The 26,249-nt window shown below is 45.9% G+C and overlaps 1 protein-coding gene across 2 annotated transcripts in view; it reads left to right on the forward strand.

Moving 5' to 3' along the window:
* The first annotated feature begins 639 nt into the window (after positions 1-639).
* Positions 640-26,249, forward strand: part of PDZD2 (PDZ domain containing 2) — a 337,168-nt gene continuing 311,558 nt past the window's right edge. For both annotated transcript variants that reach the window (XM_088476480.1, XM_088476481.1), the window contains exon 1: positions 640-801. The gene's annotated coding sequence lies outside the window, so the exon portion shown is untranslated. The remainder of the gene's footprint in view (positions 802-26,249) is intronic.

Genomic DNA, 26,249 nt, shown 5'->3' on the forward strand with positions numbered 1-26,249 from the left:
ATTAGTGTGTTGTGGTATAGTCCCTGTGCTCCATGTATACAGGGTATTAGTGTATTATGGTATAGTCCCCGTGCTCTATGTACACAGGGTATTAGTGTGTTATGGTATAGTCTCCGTGCTCCATGTATACAAGGTATTAGTGTGTTATGGTATAGTCCCTGTGCTCCATGTATACAGGGTATTAGTGTGCTATGGTATAGTCCCTGTGCTCCATGTATACAGAGTATTAGTGTGTTATGGTATAGTCCCTGTGCTCCATGTACACAGGTTATAAGTTTGTTATGGTATATTCCCCGTGCTCCATGTACACAGGGTATTAGTGTATTATGGTATAGTCCCCATGCTCCATGTATACAGGATATTAGTGTATTATGGTATAGTCCCTGTGCTCCATGTACACAGGGTATTAGTGTTTTATGGTATAGTCCCCGTGCAACACGTCCACAGGGTATTAGTGTATTATGGTATAGTCCCTGTGCTCCATGTATACAGGGTATTAGTGTGTTATGGTATAGTCCCTGTGCTCCATGTATACAGGGTATTAGCGTGTTATGGGAGTCCCCATGCTCTATGTATATATTGCTATATCCCATTCCCTGCAGGCACAGGCTGGATGCAGAGTACCAGTGGCCGCCTCCTCCCCAGTACAGGAGGGCGGTAGTGAGGACTCTAGTCCAGCCCAGCGTGTGCTCCAGGAGCCAGGGCCGGGCGTGCTGCTTCCTCCTCTCCCTGCACTGATTCATACTGGAGCTTCCCCGGGAACCGAGCAGACTCTGCACCTGGATCCCCCTCACACAGCAGGTAAGCCGGCTATAACCCCCGGAGGAGCACCCTGCACATAAACATTGTTATGGATGAGGGAACACTCGGCAGCTATGATGGTGCAGTGGTGAGTCTCCCACAGTCCTGTGTGTGTGTGTGAGTATTTGGGCAGCACTGTTACTTCTATTACTGGTACATCCAGCCAGGAGCAATGGAAAAGTCATGTCGCATTTTTTTTTTAAATGGAAAGATCATGGTATTGTGTGGTCCTATCTCTCACACACAGCTGGTTTATTACAGTTACTACCCTGCCAAGAGGTTCTGCAGTAGCTGCCCAGCCAGTTCTTACTGTAGCGTCAAACATAACTTGCACAGTAACCTGTTAATAAGGTAACCTTTCATCCTTTATTCCGTTTTCCCTAAACTAAACAGCTAAACCCTTTTTTTGTATTAGTATTTTTTTCTTCCTCTCATCAGCCCTCCTATCTATCTATCTATCTATCTATCTATCTATCTATCTATCTATCTATCTAGCTGTATTTTACTGAGAGCAATAGAAATAGTATGATAATGAAAATATTGGTGTTATCTTTATGTATTAAGTGATAGACTTAAAAAAACATTTATCTATAGCTATATTAGTGGAGACCAGGTGATTTGTCTATTGATCACAGGTAAAGTAGTGATGTGAGATGGTCTTTCTCATATATGGCAACATGAAGTGAGCAAACAATGCAGTATTTTCTGATTTATTGTACAGAAGTTAAATGACTACAGTTCTACGGTGTTTATATTCCACTTTATGGGTTCTTCCCAGCAGTCCTTTTCCTGCGCCCATATTTAGTGAAGCATAGGTGCTTTCAGCCACATGAAACTTGCAGACTCCCCTGAATTGATCACATCACAAAGATTAGCTGGTCTGCACTGTTTTAGAGCCAAGTTCGAGCGACAGATCCAACCAGGTAAACAGTGGATGTGTAATGTTTCTGCTTTGGATCTGCCAGCGTTGATCAATGAAAGAGCATGGGCACAGTGTCTGTTTTGAAGTACTCTCACTCATGCCAATGCATAAAGGGTAGTCCTTATCCAGCAATTACACAGTTAACTGCTTCAGTATCCTGCCAGCACTTAATTGGCACTGTGTAATTTATCCCAAGTAAAATCTTACTAAGGTTTCCTGCTGTACATTAATTTTCTTGTAAACTCCCTGCATATTACACTACCACCCCCGTGAAGAAAGGTCTGGTGGGATAGAGACGAGCTGGTTAGGAAAAATCAGCTGTATTTGTGCCATCACAACATATGATGCCACCTCAGTAATAAACTGGGCTTTTGTGTAGAAATTACCTCATACCCTAAAGGCTAATCCATTTCTATTTTCCCTCTCTGCCATAAAGCATTTTCTTAAAGGTCCATTCCACTTTAATTTAAATTTATTTTTTTTTGCATCCCAAATTACGCACCCACCTCCCTCAATTGCCTTTTGAATTAGAGCCACAGCCCCTAGACCCTGAAGGCACCTATTTTCTGTCCTGAGCCAATATCCCCTGGAAACTGGTGACATCGCTGAGGCGTAAGGCACTCAAAGAATTTAAGGAATGGGATAATATGGATTAAAAGATTAAATGGTCATAAATGTGACTGTTAAAGTAGCCTGCATTGTAATATTATTACAGTTATAGTGTATTGTTTATGTGCGTTCATCCCAAGGCAAATTTAGCACAAAAGTTTGGAATAGCATAAAAATAGGGATAATTAATCCCATGTGGGGTTGCATGAACTATACATACAGTACTTTTATTTTATGCTGATATTTTCTAGGGGTGTGCACAGGCCACTTTTTGTGTTTTGTGTTTTGGTTTTGGATCTGGATCGCATAAAAACAGCTAAAATCACAGAATTTGTGGGTTTTTCTGCTCCTATGCTATTATTAACCTCAAAAACCTTAATTTCCACTCATTTCCAGTCTATTCTGAACACCTCACAATAGTGTTTTTATGTCCAAAGGTTGCACCGAGGTAGCTGGATGACTATGCTAAGCGACACGAGTGGGCGGCACAAACACGTGGCCCATCTAGTAGTGACACCGCAGTGGCAGACAGGATGGCAGTTTGAAAAACTAGTCCGCAAACAGTACATAATGTTGTATAAACAGGACATGCACACTTTAACAAACCAATCATTTCAGCGCCAGGGTCTGCCACACGACTGTGGCTGAAATGATTGGTTCGTTTGGGCCCCCACAAAACAAGCTGGCAATTAATCTGTCCCTGCACAAACTGGCTCTACGGAGGTAAGATGTCGTCCTCATCCTCCTCATTCACCGATTCCTCACCCTCTTCAGTGTTGTGTACATCCTCATCCTCACAGAGTATTAATTCATCCCCGCTGGAATCCACCACCACAGGTCCCTCTGTACGTTCTGGAGGCTGGTCTCCCTGGAAGAGTTGATAATTCATTTTTATGAACATCATCTTCTCCACATTTTGTGGAAGCAACCTCCTACGCCTTTCGCTGACAAGGTTCCCGGCTGCACTAAACACTCTTTCGGAGTACACACTGGAGGGGGGGGGGGGCAACTCAGGTAAAATAGAGCCAGTTTGTACAGGGGCCTCAAAATTGCCTCTTTTTCCTGCCAGTACATGTACGAACTGTCTGACATGCCTACTTGGATGCTGTCACCGATGTAATCCTTTAACAGACAGACGCACGCTTGTCGCTGCTGCTTTGAGGATGCAGATGCGACTACAGCCCACACAATTCACAAAGACAGAAAAAAAAATATATTTTTTTTATTTGTGGAGCGCACTTTGAGGGTTACACCACCCTTTAACAGACAGACGCACGCTTGTCGCTGCTGTTTTGAGGATGCAGGTGGAATCTAGACGGGATTTGGAACCGGGGACACACTACCTCCATCAATTGTCTAAATTCCACTGCACTAATGGCGGATACCGGACGCACGTCTAACGCCAACATAGCAGTCAAGGCCTCAGTTATACGTTTTGCTTCAGGATGACTGCTGTCGTACTTCATCCTCCTCACTAAGGACTGTTGGAGGGTCAATTGTTTTGTAAAAGTAGTGGTGTTCCTTCTTCCTCTCTGGGATGATGAACAACTCCCAGCAACAGCACTAGGAGGAAGTGGTTCTTGATCTTTCCCTATTTTATTTTTATCGGAGAAAGTTTGGTCCTCCATTTATGTTATATTGATATATACGTGCGGCTAAGGCGCACACAAACACAGAAAATAATTTTTTATTTTTGTTGGAGACTAGTGCACTTTGTGGGTTACACCACCCTTTAAGAAATGAGCCAGCCGGCCCTTTACTTATGGGACACAGGCGCATGCTTGGCGCTGCTCCTTTGTTGATGCACGAGCAGCCACAGTGCACACAATTCACAAACACAGAAAATATTTTTTTATTTGGTTTGGAGTGCACTTTGGGGGTTACAGCACCCTTTAACGCTCAAGCCAGCCGGCCCTTTACCTATGACACAGGCGCACGCTTGGCACTACTTTGTTGATGCACGTGCGGCTACTGCGCACACAATTCACAAACACAGAAAAAATATTTATTTTTTTTTGCACTTGGAGGGAGCACCCCTGATGGACAGAGCACCCCCTGGACAACACTACAGCACCCCTTTAGGACTGGGACACTGCACAGGACTTTGGAGTGGACACAGCCCCTAATCCGAATCCGCTCACCCCTAATATTTTCTATACTTAATACACCCGCTCCCTAAAGTTATCAGTCCTTCTTGTAAGCAGTGTCTTTGCTGGGCTTAGGATAAATGTTCCACCAGTGCAAGAACAATGGCTGTCAGCACAAAGATCAGAACTTCTAACCTGACCCAACGTTCTGCTCCTGGTTTACCCTCTTTGCTGAATTTGGTAAAGGACTAGTAAATTAAATTAACATATATTTAGTTAATCTGCTTCCCCCTGGAGGAATAACCGTTTCTCCTCACAGTCAGCCTGGTGCTGACACTATAATGTTTATTTATTACCAGTTGTTTATATAGCGCAGACATATTCTGAAGCGCTATACAGGGAATATTTAACCATTCACATTAACTCCCCCCCCCAACCCCCCCCCCCCCCTAACCTACCAGTATATTTTTTGGAGTGTGGGAGGAGACCGGAGTACCCGGAGGAAACCCTCGCAAGCATGGGGAGAATATACAAACTCCACACAGATAGGATCACGGTGGGAATTCAACCCAAGACCTCCGTGCTGTGAGGTTTGAGGCTTACCATTATACCTTCTGTGCGACCATCAGCCTCACACATGGATAACATTGCCACGATCTTGCCTAACCTGGCCACAAACCATAAACCATTCCACAATCTTTAGACCTGATGGGTAAATGACACTGTAAGCCGGGCGAGCATGATTTTGGCACACAAAGGTGGGGCAGGCGGTAAGTTGAAATATAATATATTGGCCAGCAGGGCTTCTGACTGAAGGCTGAATTTAATCTTGCAAGATATCGCATTACAGGGCGATGCTGAGAGGATAGGAATCAGTGGGGCAGGAGTGGGCATTGGATTCGAGCTAGTGGAACATTTAGAGAGATTAGGGTCAGACGGGCATAAGGCTAGGGTGAACTTGTGGGTTTTAAGAGAGCTCGTGAAAGATTGAAGGTTGGGGGGAGTCTGATCAGACAGGGTAAGGCGTTCTGTTAGTGGGGAGCAGCACGAGAGAAGCCTTGGAGGCGGAGGGTTAGGTAAGCAACCGGGCGGTCAGAACACAGACAGCGGCATCCCGACAGTCAGAATCCGGATAGAATTTTGTAAATATCCTAAGAAAAGGGGGTGTGGCTAATGAAAGGGGGCGTGTCTTTATGATGCATCCCCTTTTCGTCACTCTTGGGGGCGTGCCCGGCACTTATGGACATGCCGGGCAGCCCCCAGGCGCCACGGTCACTGTGAATTAATGCCAGGCGCATGCGCATCGGCATTCATTCACCGGCGGTGACCAGTGCTCTGCCGTTTTCACCACCCGCGGGACACTGCATTCCTGCGGGTGGAGGACAGAGCCCGCAGGCTGTTTCAGCGGGACGCCGCGCTGGAGGGCAGGGTGCTTTCTGCCCTTCAGAAATGGGGCAGGGCGCGGCGCCCTGCTGAAACAGCCTAGCGGGAACGCTAACCGCGTCTGCAAAAATGTTTATAACCCTTGTCCATGTCCTGCAATTTTCTGTACTGTAAGTCACTTTTTCTTGTTTTGTTCATACTATTTACTTATGCTGTATGATGGCGCCATATAAATAAAGGACAATAATAATCGTATAAGACACAGTGACCAGGTCAGAGATGGCTTTACTTGTTTTTCACTTATTTTCATTTGTAGTATAGCTGAATGCTTAGAAACCCTGTATAATTGATATTTATTTTGCGCCCCCCCCCCCCCCCCCCAATAAGTATAACTTGTTATTGCAGTTCCCTTGTAACACATACATCCAATAATTCATCAGGCAATGCTACCAAAGCAGAATTCTTAGCAGGACTGACTGCAAAACTACTCTGACACATCAACCCCTTTGTGGGGGTGATTCAGCCTCGGACGCAGTGACAGGGAATATACAAATTCACGATTATCGCGATTCTGCGCTTACGCCTGACCCGTACGGCAAATGCGACCCCGCGCGCAGTACGGCAGCAGACTGTCAGTGATTGACAGTCTTCTAACGTTTCTGGGCGGGGAGTGTGCGGCGACTGCCTCCGTTCCCCCAAATTGGAGGCGGAGAGTGGGTGGCGACTGCCTCCGTTCCCCAAATCGGAGGCGAGGAGCCGTCGTTGGGACGGAGTGGAGAAGCCAAGTTCTCCGGCTGACGGAGATTTCTTGGCCTCTTTTTCTCATCTCCGGCGGCCGGCTTTCGCCATGGCCACTCAGCTGGATGATGGAAGCGCATATGATTCAATGCTGCGTCGAGCTTGGATTGGTAATGCATGCAGAAGGCATTACCACGTTACAACTATCGCAGCTTTTACCGTAGCATATGTGTCCGCAGCGGAATCGCCCCTGTGTTTTTGTTGCTCTAATGCTCCTGCACCTTAACGTTTGTAAGAATCATAGTTCTCCGAAATACCGCAGTGATCTCTGTCCATTAACTCCTTTCCGGTTATTTATTAATGAAACGATGATGCCAGTACATCTGTTGCAGGTTCTATCTCAGGCTATTGCAGCAAGATGGTCCGCACTGGACTAATGAGGCTGCAGTCCGTGGCTCTATTACATAATACAGCATAGAGTAAATCGCTGTCATCCTCATATAGATGTGCGGTATATTGCAATGCTTTATTCAATCCAGCATAGAAGATTCTCTACCCCTGAGATGTCACAGAGCAGCCACGTAATCCCTGCAATCGTCACTTTAAGATGGGACCATTATGTCAATGCAGATCTGGTATTTTATAACACAATATAGGGCCCGGTGGGTACTAAGAAGCCAGGATTAAACCCATTTCTATGCAAGATCTTTTGATAAAAGGAGGCGGTTAAAGGGACCCAAACCTGTATTTTGCTTGGGCCCCTAAGGTCTTGATCATCCTGTGTGCTATTGGAAGGGATTGGTGCTGGGTTTTTTTTTTTAATGCCCAAAGCCATTCAGAATGGCCGATTTACCCCCCCACAGCCTCCAATAGATCTATTGGGCCACAATACTAGGGGGTGTGGTCCAGCATGCAGGGGCGTGGCCATGTAATTTTGTAAATATTGGGGCCATCTGCAGAAGCACGTGGCCGGGTCAACTTGAGGACAAGCCCGGGCGCTTATCAGTCTCGACCCCAAATAAATTAAGTTAGAGGGAACAGATAGAGTGATAGTACAGTAGGTACACTTTATATGTAATTAGTCACAGTTTTGCCTTAAGCAGATCAAACTTATCTGTATTTGCAGGGTATACAAAGAAAAGAACTTGCTCTGTGCAAATTGCACATTATATGCAAATAAAATAGGAACACACAGGGTGAGGAAGAAATGCAGTTCCCCTTCTGAGGTGAACCTGGCAGATGCTCACTGTGTTTTGCTTCCTCTGGATCTGGCCAGCTATAATTTGCATATATATATATATATATATATATATATATATATATATATATATATTTATATTTATATTCCTGTTTTCTGCATGATCTTCATTCAGGTCTAAAGGTGGCCACACACACGGCGATCTGCACACGATCAGCCGATGTGTAATGTGTACGATTGGTGTACGATTTCCCTTGAAACTCTCCGCGGCAGCTCTGCACACGATTTGGTGTCCAGTCTTCATACGATCTCTCCTGCAGTCAGACTTTCACAGTGTATCGTCTCCTAGATTGTCAGATCTGCCCCACTGCGAGATGCGATGTGCGACCAGCGGGGACGCGCTTTGCATCGTGATTGTGAGTGGGGACTCACGATTTACTCAGGATTTGGCCATGTTTTACACCATCTGTCTTTCCAATGTGTCGGAAACGGCCAGATCAGGTAAAATATCGCTATGTGTGTGTGGTCAGCATAATGCTTTTGCTGAATCCACAGACGCACCTTCTGTTTTGACTTGCAGACTTTGGGAAAGGACCTGCGTTCGCCCTCTGACCCCTCTTACTGTGATCTGTGTTTATCAGGGGGGCATACGCATAGATAACTGTGAGAGTTGGAGGAATCCAGTATGAATGGAAGCAATAAGGAGCATCCTCCCCCTCCTGAATGCACTAATGTCTTTGAACTGATAGTAGGGCTGGATGTAATAAGCCGTGCACAGGACAGTTGTCTGTTATTGTTTAGTGTGACGTCCCGTTCAGTGTCTTACGTCAATAAATCAGATTGTGCAGGAGCATCCAGTGGAGGGAAAGTAAGTCAGTTTGTGCACATGAATCCATTTCATTGTCGTGATTGAAGGGTACAAACGTTGTTTGGTACCATACATTGCAGCCACACACAATACCAAACAGTGTTTATATGCTTTAATCGTTGCTACCCTTTTACACACCGGGCACTCAAATTAGATTGCAGCAGCCCGACGCAGAGAGCAGAATGGTGTCTGGACTTCAACAAAGGGGAGATTAATCAAACCTTTCAAGAAGTCTATCTTGAAACTTCTTCTCCAATTAAATGTATACTCTACCTCTATAGTGCTGCCATGACGTGGTCTTATGCAGCGTGCCATTGTTTCTCACCAGGGTTCAGTAGACCAGCGTGGAGGTTATATATTATCACCTAGTGTATATGTGTTCCCATTTGGGCGCTCCTTTGTCATCCTGCGCAATTAACCTACCAATGTAAAGATCTACATTGGAAGGTGAATTGTTCTCTACCATTAGAAACCTAACTGCGGCAATAATTATTGTTTTATGTTTGTTTTTTTAATTGTATAATACGAGTAGTGGGGGTCATGGAGGCCTTATCGGTTTACTGGGAGCGTCACTGCTGTGCTCCAACCAACACGTCGGTTAGCCCTACAGAGTACCACAGTTGACAGCTACCTTGGATCATTAGATGTATCCAGTAATTGTCTCCAGTTACTGTCCTGAACGCACAACTGTAACCCCTGGAACAGAAAACCCCTTATATTAGGATGCACACTACGACTGCAATAACGGTATCGTTTTTCTGTCACGATGGAACAACTCCCAGTGGAAAGAGTTTTACTGGCCAAACTTATTTTACTGGGGGCCTTGTACATTCTTCAAATGAGCTTAATAACTTTCTCCTGGTTGAATCTCTCTGTACTCATTTCAATCTGTTCAATGACATCTCATGACGTTACCTCATGGATAAGTCAAAAATAACACACTTAGCACCCCCTCCCACCCCTCTGCTAATTATGTGATGAATCATAATTACATTTAATGATGAAAATAAGTTGGTATGTGTTCCTGATGTACTCGATGATGTGTTTCGTGCTCCGAGGCGAGCAGCGGACCGTGTTTTTCTTTACATTTTACATCAGGTTTGCAGTGCTCGACCAACATTTTCAGTTCCAGGCACTTCCCTTTGGTCTGGCAACAGCGCCTCGAGTCTTTACCAAAGTCATGGTGGTAATGGCAGCCCACCTGCGGATGCAGGGGGTCTGCGTGTTGCCTTATCTGGACGACCTTCTGTTGTTAGCAGGGTTTCCAGAGGTCCTCCAGCTCCATCTGCAACTGACAATATCTGTGTTGCAGAGTCACCGCTGGTTAATAAACTGGAAGAAATCCAACCTGGTTCCCTCGCAGAGGATCCTCCACCTCGGGGCCCTGTTGGACTCTCAACAACAGAGGATCTTTGGGACGGAGGAAAAGATCTCTGCATTACAGGCCAGGGTACGCAGTTGCCTTCAGAGCTGCCGAGTGTCTATTCACTCAGCGATGAGGTTACTGGGCTCCATGGTGTCACTGCTCGACATGGTGGAATATGCCCAGTTTCACTCCAGACCTCTGCAGAAGTGGATCCTCTCCAGATGGAATGGATTGCCCCATCGGATAAAGACACAGACCATGGTGCTTTCTCCGGAGGTACGTCTGTCTCTGGCCTGGTGGTTGCGGACGACTCACCTGAACAGGGGACTTCTCTTTTGGGTGGCAAACTGGGTTCTTCTGCCGACGGACGCCAGTCTCCGAGGCTGGGGAGCAGTGACGGGTCCACACTTGTTCCAGGGTAGGTGGACCCCGGCACCCCACTTCCAATAAACATCTTGGAACTTTGCGCGGTATTCAATGCTCTCCAGCAAGCAAAACATGTTCTCCATGGAAAACCCATGCAGGTGCAATCGGACAACGCCACCACGGTGGCTTACATAAACCGCCAAGGAGAAACCTGAAGTCCGGCAGCGCTGACAGAGGTGTCCTGCATCCTGACTTTGGCGAAGGACAATCTCCCTGCCATCTCTGCGGTGTTCATCTCGGGAGTCCTCAACTGGAAAGCAGACTTTCTCAGCCGTCAGGACATGCATCCAGGAGAATGATCTCTTCACCAGGAGGTGTTTCAACTCCTGGTGGACAAGTGGGGCCTTCCAGAGATAGACCTCATGGCCTCCCGACACAACAACAAGCTGCCTGTGTACGGGTCAAGAACAAGAGACACGGAGGCTCTTCTGGTAGATGCTCTGTCGGTCCGTTGGACCTTCCAGTTTGCGTACCTCTTCCCTCTGTTCTCCCTTCTTCCTCGAGTGGTTCAAAAATTCAAACAAGAAGGCGGCACACTCCTGTTGATAGCTCCGGCGTGGCCCAGACATCACTAGTTCTCAGATCTTCGGAGTCTCTCCGTAGGCACTCCGATGCTGTTACCTATACGTCTGGACCTGTTGTCACAGGGTCCTTGCCATTACCCGGACCTGAGTCGTCTGTCTTTGATGGCGTGGCTGTTGCTCAAGGTCCAGGGGTTTTTCCAGCTCTGTGGTTCGCACCATGCTCAGAGCTCGGAAGCCTGCATCTGCAAGAATTTACCATCGAGTATGGCATACTTTTTTTGAGTGGTGTTGCCCTAGAGGCTATGATCCTCGGGTGTTCCGTATATCCAGGGATTTGGCTTTCCTACAGGCGGGCTTAGATCACGGTCTTCGCCTTGCTTCTCTGAAGGTGCAGGTTTCTGCCCTGTCAGTGTGTGGTTTCAGCGTAGGATTGCTACTCTTCCTGATATCCGCACCTTTCTGCAAGGTGTACTTCGTATTCAGCCTCCCTTTTGTTCCACCAGTGGCTCCTTGGGATCTGGCTGTGGTCCTGAGGGCTCTCCAAGGACCACCATTTGAACCGCTGGGCTCAGTGGATTTTAAATGGCTTACAGCTAAGGCTGTATTTCTTCTGGCCTTTGCTTCGGCCAGAAGGGTTTCCGAATTGGTGGCTCTTTCATGTCGGCCTCCCTTTCTCATTTTTCATAGGGACAGGGCGGTGCTTTGCACTTGCATTAGCTTCCTCCCGAAGGTGGTATCTAGTTTCCACATTAACGAGGAAAAGGAAATCCATAGTGCCGGCCTTTAATTCTCCAGACCCCTTGGTTGGTGAGGCCACCTTGGATGTGGCACGGGCTCTAAGGATTTATGTTGACCGTGCCAATTCTTTTAGGAAGTCGGACTCCTTGTTTGTCCTCTATGGCTTCCGAAAGAAGGGTTGGCCTGCCCCTAAGCAAACTTTGGCAGGATGGATTCGCCTGCCAATTTCCGAGGCTTGTATTCATGAAGGCCTTCCTGTTTCATCCTCTGTTAGGGCTCATTCCACTAGGTCTGTGGGTCCTTCGTGGGCGGCTCGATGTTGCGCCTCTGCTGTTCAGCTTTGCAAGGCAGCCACGTGGTCTTCTGTCCATACTTTTGTGAGGTATTATATATTTGACACCTTCGCTTCTCAGGATGCTTCCTTCGGGCGGTGGATTCTCCTTTCAGCACAGGAACGTCTCCACCCTTAAAGGATACTGCTTTGGGACATCCCCAAGGTATCCTGTGGATACCATATGGACCCTGAAGTAGAAAATATAAGATATGGTAAGAAATTACCCTTGTTATCTCTATTTCTATGAAGTCCATAGGGTTCCACAGGACTCCCGCCCTGTTGCACCCTTACTGCAGATGGGCTTTACTCTGGTCACCGGTTTTTCTGTCTCTTCTGGTGAGTATGTGATTCTTGTGTGTGTCCAGATCTTTCTTCTCTGTCTTTCTTCTCCTCCTCCGGCCTATGGCTTGTTACGTAACTGGTTTGCCTTGGCTCGGGGGCGGGGTCTAGGAGGGGGACCCCAGTGCATCCTGGGAGGCTGAAAACTTTAACTCTGTGGTGCCCGATGTCTCCACCATCGCCTATACCCCAAGGTATCCTGTGGAACCCTATGGACTTCATAGAAATAGAGATAACAAGGGTAGGTTCTTACCATATCTCATATGTTCACATCGCAATGCCTGGTCGCACCCAGGATTTTATAAACTGGTCCATCCCTGGTACGACCCGGCTGAGACCCCTTTCAGACTGGCGGCCCAACCCGGCTAATTGCAGGGTCGATGTCACCACCATCACGTGCCGAGCCAGCGCTTGGAGATGAGATAATCTCCAAGCGCCGGCTCTTCCTCTTCTGTGAATGGGTCCCGGGTCGCATCGACCTGGGTTACCCGTTCACACTGCATCGCGAGCCGGGTTGAACCAGGTTTATTTCAACCTATCCCTTTCATACTGCTCAGTAACCCGAGTTATTGCTGGCAGTGTGAAAGGGGTGTAAGTAACAATGCACTGATATAATGTGTGTACAGCCTGCTGTGTAGATGGAATCAGTATGACATACCGCCGGACTAAAGCCCGGCGGATGTAATACCGACGCCTGAAGGCAGAAGAATGAAGATCTTGACAGGGTAAATATGTAAATATTTAAACTACACCTAACCCTTTCCCCCTCCTAACCCCAAGCCTCCCTTAGGAGTGTCTAACTCTAACCTTTCCCCCCCCCCCCCCCCCCCCCCCTAGTGCCTAACCCTAACCTCTCCTCAGGGGTGCCTAACCCTAGCCTCCCCCTTAGTGCTTAATCCTAACCTCCCCCCGGGGGTGCCTAACCCTAACCCTCTCGGGGGGTGCGTAACCCTAAGTCCCCCCAGGAACCCCCTAAACCTACCCCCCCCGCGCGCGGCTATCCGCTCCCGACACCCGGCTTACCTTTGTTCGGTATGCCGGGCGTCGGGATTTCGGTGCGGAGATGATAGGCGTCGGGATTTTGACGCCTATCATTAGTCCCATACAGGGATTTGGCATTTCGACCGTTGGCTTCCTGACCGCATACCGTGTAGATTGCCATTATCCTAGGTTCATAAACCAGTCAGCAATGAAGGAAGGCCAATACATGCTACTGAAAAATCATTCAATTAATCTATCAGCATTCTGTGTCCTTCAACAAATTGACTGTAAGGTGAACAAAGCTATATAATGTATATGGTTGATTTATTTAGAATACATTTTGTGACCTATAAATATTTCCATTGTATTATTATAATATGCTTCTCCTGCCTAAACCCACCTCCCAACCGATATTCTAATGGCAGTCAACAGGGTGATATACTGAATAAGAGAGGGGTGAACAGGAGCAGAACATGAACACTTTGTTTGATTGGGATATGCTGACAGGTCTGTATACAGTAGAATTGCAGTCTCCATTAGTAGATTGTTTTTCCTCATTGCTTTGCTAATAAAAGTGAGTGTACACGTGCGGTAAATGTTTGTTTCTTTATATTGAATTATGTTATGTTGGAGATTTTTTCCGTTTGTGTCTTGTTGTATCAAGTGTCATTGGAGTTTTAGAAAAATATAATTATTTCATGTATGTTTTTATTATGCACACTTTGCTGGATTGCATCACTAAAATGTGCAGGTGGAAATGCAAACTAGAGTTAAGCGTCCTGATCAGGAAACTTTCAGCAACTGCACGCTGTTGTCCTAGGAACTTGAGCTGGCACATGGGATTGTTTTGGTCCATGTTGAGCCTCTGGATCTCCTGAATGAGAACAGAATTTGGTATTATAAGATATCAACATGACCTTACTGCCGAGCAGACTGCTGTCGTCTCTGTTTTTTACTGTAGAACTGTCAGGTTCCGGACTATAGATAGACAGTAAAAAGGTCGACAATGTCTAGCTGAGACCAGGGGCCAAATGTAATAGGGTGATAGTTCCCGATTGTATACCGTTGTGTTCGGAACTGCCTGGTTTGTTTTTTTCACTCTTTGCTCCCCCCCACCTCTGTCTCTCTCTCCTGCCCCTCACTTGCTTCCTAATCTCTCCCCATTTTCTTTAGACTTCAGTACCTTCTTTTCCTGTTGTCACATTGGCCGTGCGCTGTGGCAGTCCCTGCTTTGGCCGTGGGCATGGTGGACCTAACGCACACACTTGTATGTCTGGATTGTGATTTTAAACTTTATACAAGGTTAGTGTAATTATTTTTAACTTGTTTAGGGGGAGCGTGGCAGGGTTAGGTGCTTGGAATTGTTTTTTTTTTTTTTAAATAAGACTCTCTGGGGTAGACGGACTGTGCATGGTAGGTCCGACGTTAATATGCGCACATCAAAATTATATTTTTTTTATCAGCACTTAATTTTATTAAATAGATTATCCTTAGCTCCACTTTTATTTGTTTCGTCTTTACTGTTCTAGTCTTTGGGAGGTCCTCACCTTTTCTTCTCTACAGAGAGCGTATGTGGCCTGTACCTCCCTTTCAGCCTTTTTCTTTTCTTTCTTACTGTTACATAGTTTTGATTGTGGATAATGCTGTGATGTTGGTATTAGGTGATTATCAGGAGTGTCTGTGTGTTCGTCCTATGGGTCATTCCATGGTAACTCACGTTCTAAAGTGACACAACAAACAATTAGCAATTCCTGTAAACAGGTTTTTAAAGCATGACCTGTCTTTATTTTTTTTCTAGTAAATATAATGAATTTCATATAAATTCTGTTTGCTGTTAATAGCCATGCATATACGTGCGATGTCACTTTGTGACGTCAGTTACCATGGAATGACCCAATGGTGTGTGATGTGTAAGTATGGGAATTATCAGAAGTGTTTGGACACTGTAGATGTGTGTCATGCTGGAACTCTGACATCACTGACGCAGGTGGGAGGGATCAGTGTTCAGACAAACTGTCATTACGTTCCAACGCGGTGACATTTTTATCAGCAGTCGATTTTATTATACGTACACTAATTCAGGGCTTGTGAAATCCAGTCCACGGAGAGCGCTAACAGTGCACGGTTTCCATATCTCCTTGCTGCAGCACAGCGACTGACCACTCTCAATTTTTTGTACAGGAAGATGTGTGGTCCTAGCACTTGTATGGGGTATTGTGTTAAGGTATGATATCGTTATCATTCAATCGTTCAATAATCGTTTGCAAATCGATCAGAAAAATGTCTAAAACGACCAGCGATGCGCGCTCCCGCTGGTCGTTTTAGACATCTATCATCGGGCAAACATGCTGGACAACCTGACAATAATGTTCAGCATGTTTGCAAATGATTGATGTGCCTACACCGAACGACTGCTCGTTCAGTGTAGGCACATCACAGACTGACAAACGACTGCACGATTACAATGTTGTAACCGTGCAGTGGTTTTGAGGTCTGATAGTGGAGGGACACCTTTAGGATCAAGGGTAGGTTTTTTTTTTTAAGACTGGGGAGACAAGTGCATGCTTCAATTCAGAAGGGATAGTGCCTGATAAGATAGAGAGATTGAGGAGGTGGAAGATTGAGGAAGTTTAAGAAAGCGTTGGGACATCCAGGAAGAGATAGCAGAGCGAGAGTTGGACATATGGATGAAGAGAGAGGGGGAAAGATAAGGAGAGGAGAGGTAGATCTGAGTTCAGCATATAGATGATATTGGAGGCCAGATGAGCTCACCCAAAGAGGACGTATAGAGAGAGAGAGAGAGAAAGCAGGAAGGGTCCCAGAACAGAACCTTGGGGAACACCTACTGGTGGAGGAAGTGTGAGGGGAAGCGGAGTCATGAGAGAAGACAGAGAAGGAATGGTCGAGAGGTAGGAGTACTTCCCTGACCCCCTAATTCCCCGGACATGAACCCAATTGAGCATCTGTGGGACCACCTCGATCGTTGTGTTCGCTCTATGGATACTCCACCATGCACCCTCCAGCAGCTGTGGGATGCACTGCAGTCAGCATGGCTCCAGATCCCTGTGCCAACCTACCAGCACCTTATTGAGTCACTCCCAGCCCGTCTAGCTGCTGTCCGTGCTGCACACGGTGGTTTCTCTGGCTATTGGTGGTCACAATAATGTTACCCGACTGTGTAGATGTTCTCTTATTTATAAAAGGTGCAGATTGGAGTAGATCCTAAACCTCATCCGGCACCTTTATTTTTTCTTGCAATAGTCCATTTTTCCTCTCTATACATCTCTCTCTGCTTCTCCTATTTGCTGAGTTGTAGGCATGTCTGCAGGGCCGTTAACAGCAAACAAGGGCCCTGGTACTGAGGGGAATTGGCCAAATAGGGGCAGTGTGGCCATGCCCCCTCACTTAAAAAAATGGGAAAAAACACTATACGCTGTGCTGCCGGGTTCCTCTAACAATCATGGGTAATTAGTACCTGCCCCCACCCCCTCTCGGCGTCCCTGCATCTTCGGCCGGGCCACCCCCATCCCGACTCTACACTTGCTCACTTCCACCAGTCCTCATGAGTCGTCTGAAAACCGGCGTAATTACATGTATGCACAATTCAGCCTAGCCCGTGTTTTTGTCGACCCATCCTCGCTGAACTTGGCCTACTTGCGAACGTCCAATACCACACAGTTACACCCCTTCAGCCACATATCGAGATGGGACTTAGTTGCGTATGTCTCCGAGTAGACTCCGCTTTGGCGCAGAGTGAAAACGCACAAGATATGTCTGCAAAACAGAAATGAGTTTAACTCTGTATTGGCTGCCTGGTCCTCCATGACATATCGGTACCTCGTTATAAATGTTTGACAGCTAGAGGAACAGGGGTGTCTTATTTGGCCCGTGTGAAGCGTCTGAGTGTATCCCCCCACCCACAGTGCCATAGTCTACCACTCATGCACATATCCCTGTGATAATGCTGTGGGATACAGTATCCGTAATGGAATCCCAGCTTGGTACACTGACATGTGAGGTTAATATCTCCTGATACTGCTGGGTCCAGTGGCAAAGCACCGATTGCTGGCAAGATACGGCCAGGTTACTGGCTGCAGGGGATCCTGTGCGTTCTACAGCGACTTTTACGTTTTGTATGAATATCTGCAGCTATTGGTACTGATGTTAAATACCCTTCTTATCAGATATGTATCATCAGCATAATGCAGATGTATGGTATTCCATCGTGCCGCTTTTAAGCACTTATTATAATTTGTAAAGTCTCCATGTGATCCTTGGGGCTATGCTAAGTGATCCGTGGTAAGTGCATAGGAGGCTGATTGCACTGTTCTTTCTGTGGCTTTTACTGAAAGCATTGTATTCATAAAAAATTCCATATCCCAAAAAATAATAGGAAGCCATGGAATGTTTAAAATATTCTTCGGGGAATTTTCCCCTAATGATTCCTGAAGCATTGTCATTATCTTTGGAGAAAAACCCTTTGCCCGTTAATAGTGGAAAGGGAAGGATACACAAATGAGGCGCTGATCTGTCACAACCTGTCAGAGACTTATAGGCATCAGTCTGCAGGAAAGGATGCATGGATTTGCCATCTGTTTACTAAGTGTATCTGGTCTCACACATATATAGGTGCATGCTGCTCTAATGTTAAGCTGCTGCAGAACTACACATCCCAGCATGAGAGCAGGGTGCGCCGGGGGCTGGGTATGGGATGCCTGCAGTCAGAAGCCCAATTCCAGGATCCCGACAGGGTTAACATACCAACACTTGTTGGTCGGTATGCTAACCCTCCCCCTGTCCCTACCCTAACCCTCCCTCTTTGGTGCCTAACCCTCCCCCTAATGCCTAACCCTCCCCCCAACCCCGCTACTTTCCATCGGCATCCCGACGGTCGGGATGCTGGTGCCGGGATTCTGACCGTCGCGCGGTGTTCCGGCGCCGGTAATGTAAACGTCGGCATCCCGACTGTCGGAATGATGAACGCATCCCCTCCGAAAATACTGCCTAATTTATACCTTGAATTCTGAGAGTGAGGGGACACACGGACTGTTTTTATTTGTGTCACTATTTTACAGTTTGATGTTTTTTAATTACATTGGATAAAATGTACCTAAAGCACATTTTAAAGCCCCCCTGGAACGTGAATTTGTCGCTGTATTGAAAGCAGGCCTATAGGCTTTGCTGCCTCCCGCTAACCAGTGACCACCCCAACAAATGCAGCCTCTACATCCTCTGAATCTCATCTTTGCATGCTGGCGCAACATATACTCGCGTACTATTGTGTAATGTCTGTGAGGCTCCACGTCACGTCTGTCATTTAGTATTAGTCAGGTGTGTGAGCTTCTTTGTGATGAAAAGGACTGCACAGTAATATTGGACATTTTTTATTTTATTTTAGCCCAGGGATTATTTTCCTCTGTGCAGAAAAGTGAAGTTAAGCTCGTGCTCATGTAACAAGCCCTAAATTCGCCGCATAGTTTTTCTTTATACTATGGAACAGATGTATTATGAGGAGATAATTCCCTGTTTTTTGGGGGTTTTTTTAACGTTTTTTAATATATATATTTTTTTTATCATTACTCAAAATCTCAAAATGTAACCAGGCATTCCCTCAAGGTATCAGAGATTTCTCCAGTGATGCCTAAAATTGTGTAATTTCGCTGCCAATGTAGCGACAAATTACTTTGCCAACTTACCAAAAAGATACAATGCAACTGAGGATGGCGATATTCTTATTAAGGTCCCGCTGTAGCGGGATATTCTGTTTGTAGCAAACTGCGCTGCCTCCTAGACGATCAAGAAAAGAAAATACTGTGGCTGTCATTGTCATGCTCAGTCTAGCCGCGCACATAGAACTACTGTACTGGGGGTCAATAAATCCTATTGCTGTGCAAAAATAAGGACATTTTGATAATGTCCCTCTAATTACTACACCAGGGTTGACACTGGTGAGTATGAACCATGCTTGCCTACACTCCAGGAATATCCAAGAGCCTCCCGAATTTCGAGGCCTCTCCCAAGATTTACGGAGAGTTGGCAATCCTACTGAATACTGTCCACTTTAGTAGCGAAATGGGCAGGACTGTGATGACGCTATTCACTGTGAATCATGTCATCGTTTTTCCATCTCCTACTGTAAAATGCGCCGAAACATGGTGCATTGCAGTGGGGGCGGGACTTTTATAATGCTATTTACAGTGTCATGACCTCCGTGGCACCTCCCCCCTTGTCCATCGTAGCCCATGAATGGTTAGGACCAGCATCTAATTGTGTCTCTAGAAAAACGATTCTGAATCGGTGGAAAGCAATGTCACTTAGGCTTCAGCAATATGGCAGGTCCTAACCATTCCTGGGCTACGATGGACAAAATATGGTATTCCAATGTACAAACATAGGGCGCAATTCAATTATTTTCTCGTGCCTGATCGCCCGTCTAAAGTGACGGGAGAGAAAAGTGCTGGGCGCAATCGTGAAAAAAGTGCCGTTTGGGGTCCCAGCGGGACGCTTTTTTGCGCATTTCAGGGGGTGCAATCTGAAATGCCGGTGCCGGCAGCTGATCGTCCGCGACAGGAGTAACAATTGAATAGATTTGTTGGACGCGAACGGGGGACAGCTGTTGGTGGAAACAATTGAATTCCACCCATAATGTTCTATTCGTTACTCTACATTGTGGTGTAAACTATACCTGTCAATTTATGCCCAGATGTTATGGGCTGAGCCACTGATTATGAGAATGCAACCTTACTGAGGTGTGCAGCCTAAAGTGCCTCATGCCTCAGGGAGGTCACTTTTTTTGTTTCCTAGTGAAGTACTGCAATCACTGTGTAGGTCAGGGGTAAGCAACCTGTGGCACTCCAGCTGCTATGGAATTACACGCAGCATGTCATTTCACAGTTTCAGCATGCTCTAACAGCATAACTCTGGCAGGACATGCTGGGAGGTGTAGTTCCATACCAGCTGGAGTGCCACAGGTTGCCTACCCTGATGTAGTTGATGGGTGTACTTTGAGGGTTACTGGAGGACGGAGCAGGGTACACACTAAGACTTGCTCTCCATGTAAACTTTTATTTTAGAAGTTAAATTGGACGTGGAGAGTGGAAATTTCTGCTCATCGGGGCTGAGTATATAACATAATGGCTCTTTTATAATGTCACATTTTGGAGTGGCTTCAAGTCTATTAGAGTTAATTCTACATAAACTGCTGTATGGGTAAGATAACATTCACATTGATCAAAGTGTTGATTATGGTCGCTGCCCCTAGACAAGGGCATATGTTAATACAATGTAACGCCTTATGTATATTCACCATATACCTGAATTAAATCTACATCACTTTGCCAGGTTTTTGCAGCTCGGTGAAATCACAAATCTGTCAGGGGCTGAGGTTTTGCTCTGAGTCATCAGTACAGCTGCCATTATTTTGAAATGGAAAACGGGGACATCCAAGTGATGATGACTCCTTCTGGGTGCCAAATGAGGCATAACAACTTTGGGATCGTTCGCCATCTTATTATGTCAACCTTTGCGCACCGGGACGAACGTATAGGAAAATAAACACGCCGAGTTAACAGACAAGTTTTTTTTTTTGTTTGTTTGTTTTTTGTTCTAGAAATGTAAAACTTTTGTAATGTTTTTTTTATTCATTTGCTGATTAGATTTTGTTTTTTTTTTTCAAACCCCCAAAACAGTCAAACATTATACAAAGTTAACTATTAAACGTACAGGGGTTAGTTGAGCAGGGTGCACCAAGTTAATACATAATGATGTAAATATACATGAGAATTACAAAGGAGTGATGAAATGACATGGACGGTATTAAAGGACACAAAGGTTGCCCATGGTTACTTTGGTCGGGGAGTGAAGCCTGACGTTCATGGTCGAGAGCTAGCAGCGTATTTTGGTAATGCGCCAGATAACGAAGATAGGGTGGATGAGCACTATTTGGAAGCGGACTCTGACCCCTAAAAAGATGCCTTTAAAGCAACTCTGTAGCTCCGTTATCCGCCCTCTGAAATCAAACTACTGTCATGCGTCGTGTGTTTATAGAAAATGTTTAGCGTTTAGCTGGATTCAATCTAGACTAGGGGGTAAATTTACTAAAGTGAGAGTTTTTAGAAGTGAGTTTTAAAAGTGATGTTGCCATAGCAACCAATCAGATTCTACTTAACATTTAACTAGCACCTTCTAGAATGTAATAGCTAGAATCTGATTGGTTGCTATGGGCAACATCACTTTTAAAACTCACTTCTAAAAACTCTCACTTTAGTAAATTTACCCCTAGGAATTATGGGGCCTTGTAGAAGCCTGAACCTAATTAGTAGGCTTGTAGTCTTCTAGGTAACAGAAATGATTTGTACAGATTGAAGGGTCCCCCCCCCCACCACCCCTTCCCCCGCCAGGCTGCCACAATAAGAGGGAGGGGCTTCTTTAGATAAATACACGGACAGTGAATACTAGACTGGCGGACTTGATTTGCAGAAATGCATCGCATGATGTCACAGTAGCACAAATACTCACAGCGGTAACATTTTAGTGGCAGGCGGTCCCTTCAGGACACGATCCCGAAGGTGTGGTAGGGACTTCAGCTCTCTGTAATGATTAGGGGAAATGATATTTGCTGCAGTAGAAAGTCACATTAACACCAAGCTATGTATTTTACCTTCATGCATCATATTTGGGAATTTCAGTTTTGGGGTTCCGCGGTCCTTTTAATTGTTTGATACCACTGTGTAAGCTCACTTCTGCATTTTATGCCACCTGTAGGTTATTGTCTCACCCTTTCTCAGCAGTACTCCATTGCCTCAAACTCGTAACGCATTATGTACATTTTTGAGAATTGATCCTTATTTCAATTCTACTGTTCACCATAAATAATTGGATGCACTCTGCAAATAATCACTATTAGGAGAAAGCATCTCTCTCTTAAATTTTCTATCGGCTTATGTCAGCCAACGTTTATTCACAAATAAGTAACCATAACATATGTAAATATATATCGACTTGGAGATTTCTTGGGAAGGAAACGGGTCAACTTTATTTATATCCTATGGTGGTGAAGAAAGATCGGCCCATGCAGTATAAATGTAAGTTCAGTGACATGGCGGTCAAATGCCAGCACATGACATAATAATCCAACTTGGAGGAGGCCAACTGCCAGCCCACCACCATCAACTCAGAACTTAAGGGCCCTATATATCTGCCGGCCGTTCTCTGATCGGACTGGAAGCGCCAATCCACCGGTCAGGAACTACCGATCAGCAGCCATCGATGGTCGCCAATCCATCAGGGAAGCTATAATATTCTTTGTTAAAAATTCCCAATTTGCAGATCCGGATCATATTTTGGTTGGGATCGGCAAATCGATGGCCCGAACCGGGTGACTCGGGATCGGGGAATTACCCCAATACCTCGCAAATGTATGGGGACCTTTAGATGGGGGCTAAGTGACAGCCCATTACCAAGAACTTACGGTATCCAAACTACTCTCCCAATGACAAACAAGAACCCAATCTAAACTGGTGGTGCCGCTGACCCGAGTAGAGTTATGGGGCCCATATATCTAGCCTGTATCGGGGAAATTCCATCGGCGTTGGCAGAAAAGGGAAAATGTATTAGCCAGGAAAGCACCTAAAGACACAAATCAAGACCGCCACAACTATTTTTTTTTTTATTAACAGTTACAGCCAGAATATTCCGTTACCCTTTACAATTAGGAATAAAATAGAAGTAAAGCAAGACAGACAGAGGTAAGAGAACCCTGCTCGCAAGATTACAATCTATGGGGGCAATTTAATTGAACATGAGTGTGTTTAGCTCTGGGAATGACCGCCCAGAGTTATTCAATTGGCTGCTCTGTAAACCCGCAAGTAGAGGATTTCTGCAAGCAAAAATCCGATTTAGCTAGTGCCGCAATGCTAGTTGCAGGCTTATCGCGTGCGCTAACAGCATCGCATCTGGCACTTAAGTCTAAAAATGCAGTTTACCACGACTAATGCCCGAGGCTTAGTTGCGGTAAACTGCATTTTCCATCTTGAGTTGCAGACGAGATGCTGTTAAGGCACGCGGTAAGCCCGCAGCTAGCATTGCGCCACTAGTTAAGTGCAAAAGTAGAAATCCGTCTTAAGTTGGAAAATGCAGAATACCGCCACAAAGCCCCACGCAGTCGTCGCTGTAAACTGCATCTCCTGACTTGCGTGCTGTGTGCAATGCGGACATTTGAATAGACCCGAGCACTCATCACCGGCACTGAACAAAATCGCGTTTAATTGAGTTCTCCACCAATATATTTCCCTCAAGGAAGCCAACATCAACTGAAAATTACCAGCGTGGGAAACCACTCCCTGCAACATAGGACAGTGGACTAAACGCACCACTAAATACACAATCTCTACTGCAAATGAACCCCTTTGTTACTAAACTGCGTGCTGACCCTAGCCTAAAGGGTTATATGACTACCGGCATTTAGAATACAGAAGGTATTGTATCTACTCTCCTGGACTTTAGTCGGCTTTGGATTTCTGTACATTGTCATTTCTGTGGGTCTGTGGGAACGGTGCTGTTCTGGAGGTCCTTAATTAATACAGGAAATATCTATGCTATCTCCTGAATTGCTGCAGTAATATCTAATACTAGAAATCCAGAATATTAGGAGCCCAGAAAATCATGTTGCCGCATGGATGAACAATGGGCCCCTATGTCTCCAAAGTATAAAGTGGTCTATGTACTAAAGGCCTAATTCACTACGGATCGCAATTGGGATTAAGCAAGCAGTTCAACTGCGATAGTATGCTAATTCATTGCGATTGGTATCCCATTGCAGCACTACACAAGGACGCCCACTTTACATAGCACACATCCGTAATGTTTATCAAGACTGCGAAACCATCGGTACAATCGAGTACCATCGCAGCTGCACGCACACTTGCACAAGCTGTAACCTTACTCAAAAATGTATGGCATTGCAGTGGCTAATTTATGCACGCCCCTGCAACTGATCCGAACGCACTGGGACGCCTGCGTTTCTCAGACCATCCCCCATAACCACTCACAAACGGCACTTCCTCTCAATCGCTCTGCGATGGGTCTACGTAGCCACTGCGATTGCAGTGGAGCATGTGCGCACTGCGATGCATGCGCAATGCGTACCAATTGCATGCGTATTTGCAGTTGCATTCCTTGCTGAATCAGGCCCTAAGTCTTGGAGAGAGAGAGATAAAGTACAACCAATCAGCTCATAACTGTCGTTTATTTCAAACGCAGCCTGCAAAGTGACAGGAGCGGATTGGTTGGTACTTTATCTCTCTCCGAGGCTTAGTACATAGACCCCAGAGTGTTTTTTAAATAATGTAAAAGTCTTGTAAATTCAGAACTTACTCCGTTTTGGACTCTGATTAAAGTACACGCTGGTGTTGTGTCCTCTCTTGGTTTCTGGAGTTTGGCTTATGGTCTCCACCTGGTAACTGGCCTCTAGTCCAGGGATACTGCTTGTTATAGTCTCTGCCTCTCTGCTCCTGGGTTGTGTGTGGGGATTTCATATTCATCATGGACCACAATTATATCAATTTCACACATGCTCTTGGACTTCAGTGGCACCTACTGTATAAGTACCTTATTCATATGCAGGAAAAACTGGAGCCACCTAAGGTTCACGGGCAGCGCGGAAGTAAAGTGGAATCGGTATGATTTACTGCCGGACTCATGCCCGGCGGTTGGAATCCAACAGCGGCATCCCGGCAGAGGAGGAAATCCTGATCGTCCCCAGGTAAGCATAGACCTATATCTACCCCCTAACCCTCCTTTAAGGGTGCCTAAACCTAACCCCCCCCCCCCTCCCCTGCCGCCTAAACCGAAGTCCCCCGGGGGGGTGCCTAACCCTAAGTCTCCCCCGGGGGTGCCTAACGCTAACCCACCCTTCCCCCAGCCTAAACCTATCCTCCTGGGGGGGTGCCTAACCCTAAGTCTCTCCCGGGAACCCTAAACCTAAACCCCCCCCCCCCCCACGGCTATCCGTGCCCGGCGTCCCATCGATCAGGATGTCGGGCTCCCGGCGTATGGCTAATGATAGGCGTCGGCATATCGACGCCTGCCTTTAGACCCTTGCCGGGATATGACAGTCGGGAAGCCGGCTGTCGGGATTAGGTCCACCGCCTTCCCAAATGCATACCGGTAAAGTGGTTGGGGCCTTGGGTTCATATATGACCATGGTACTAAATGCGACTTTGTCTGTTCCTCTCACGTACGTGGCAGCTTTCCTGGTGCTCTGGTCCCCTACCATAGCCTAAAAACAATGTTAATTACTTTCCAACTAAATCAGCCCTTGAGTTTGGGTGTCTGTGCTAGGAAAATTAGATTGCATGCTCCAGAGACCGGGAAGGATGTGAATGCATCTGCAGGCCCTGTGCAGCGCTGCTTAATATGTTGGTGCTGTACAAATAAATAGCGGTAATAACATTAATAATGAAACCGTTCATAATCGGGCATGCTAAGGAAGTAGCCTTGTAGTTACTCACATGGGACGGGAATGGAAGCAGCTTGGACTACTGTAAGAGTTACTGTTTATCAAGTAGAGGGAATTATGCCGGCGTTCTCTGTGTAGACGGTGAGGACGAAACGAGTGACTGACGACTTAGTCACGTTGTTTATGTGACATCGGATACAGCATTGCTGGGGCAACGGTTAGTCAGCTGTACCAGCAGGAGGAAGGGAAGTGATTTTCCATATGGATCAACAGCTGAATAATAAGTTAACAAACAGCAAACGTCCGTTCTAATAATTTCCCTCCCTAGAACATGGTAATGGCCTATCATTTATAGTATCTTATTATATTTATTTATTTTTTAAATTCAGATGGATGTCTTGGATAGAATCATTTACAAATGCTGTAGGTTTCCCATTATTCACGTAGATAATTCACCCTTCTGTCTAATGCTCATGAT

This window comes from Taudactylus pleione, unplaced genomic scaffold, assembly GCF_031769625.1.
Source record: "Taudactylus pleione unplaced genomic scaffold, aTauple2 ptg000189l, whole genome shotgun sequence".
Classification (NCBI taxonomy): Eukaryota; Metazoa; Chordata; class Amphibia; order Anura; family Myobatrachidae; genus Taudactylus; species Taudactylus pleione.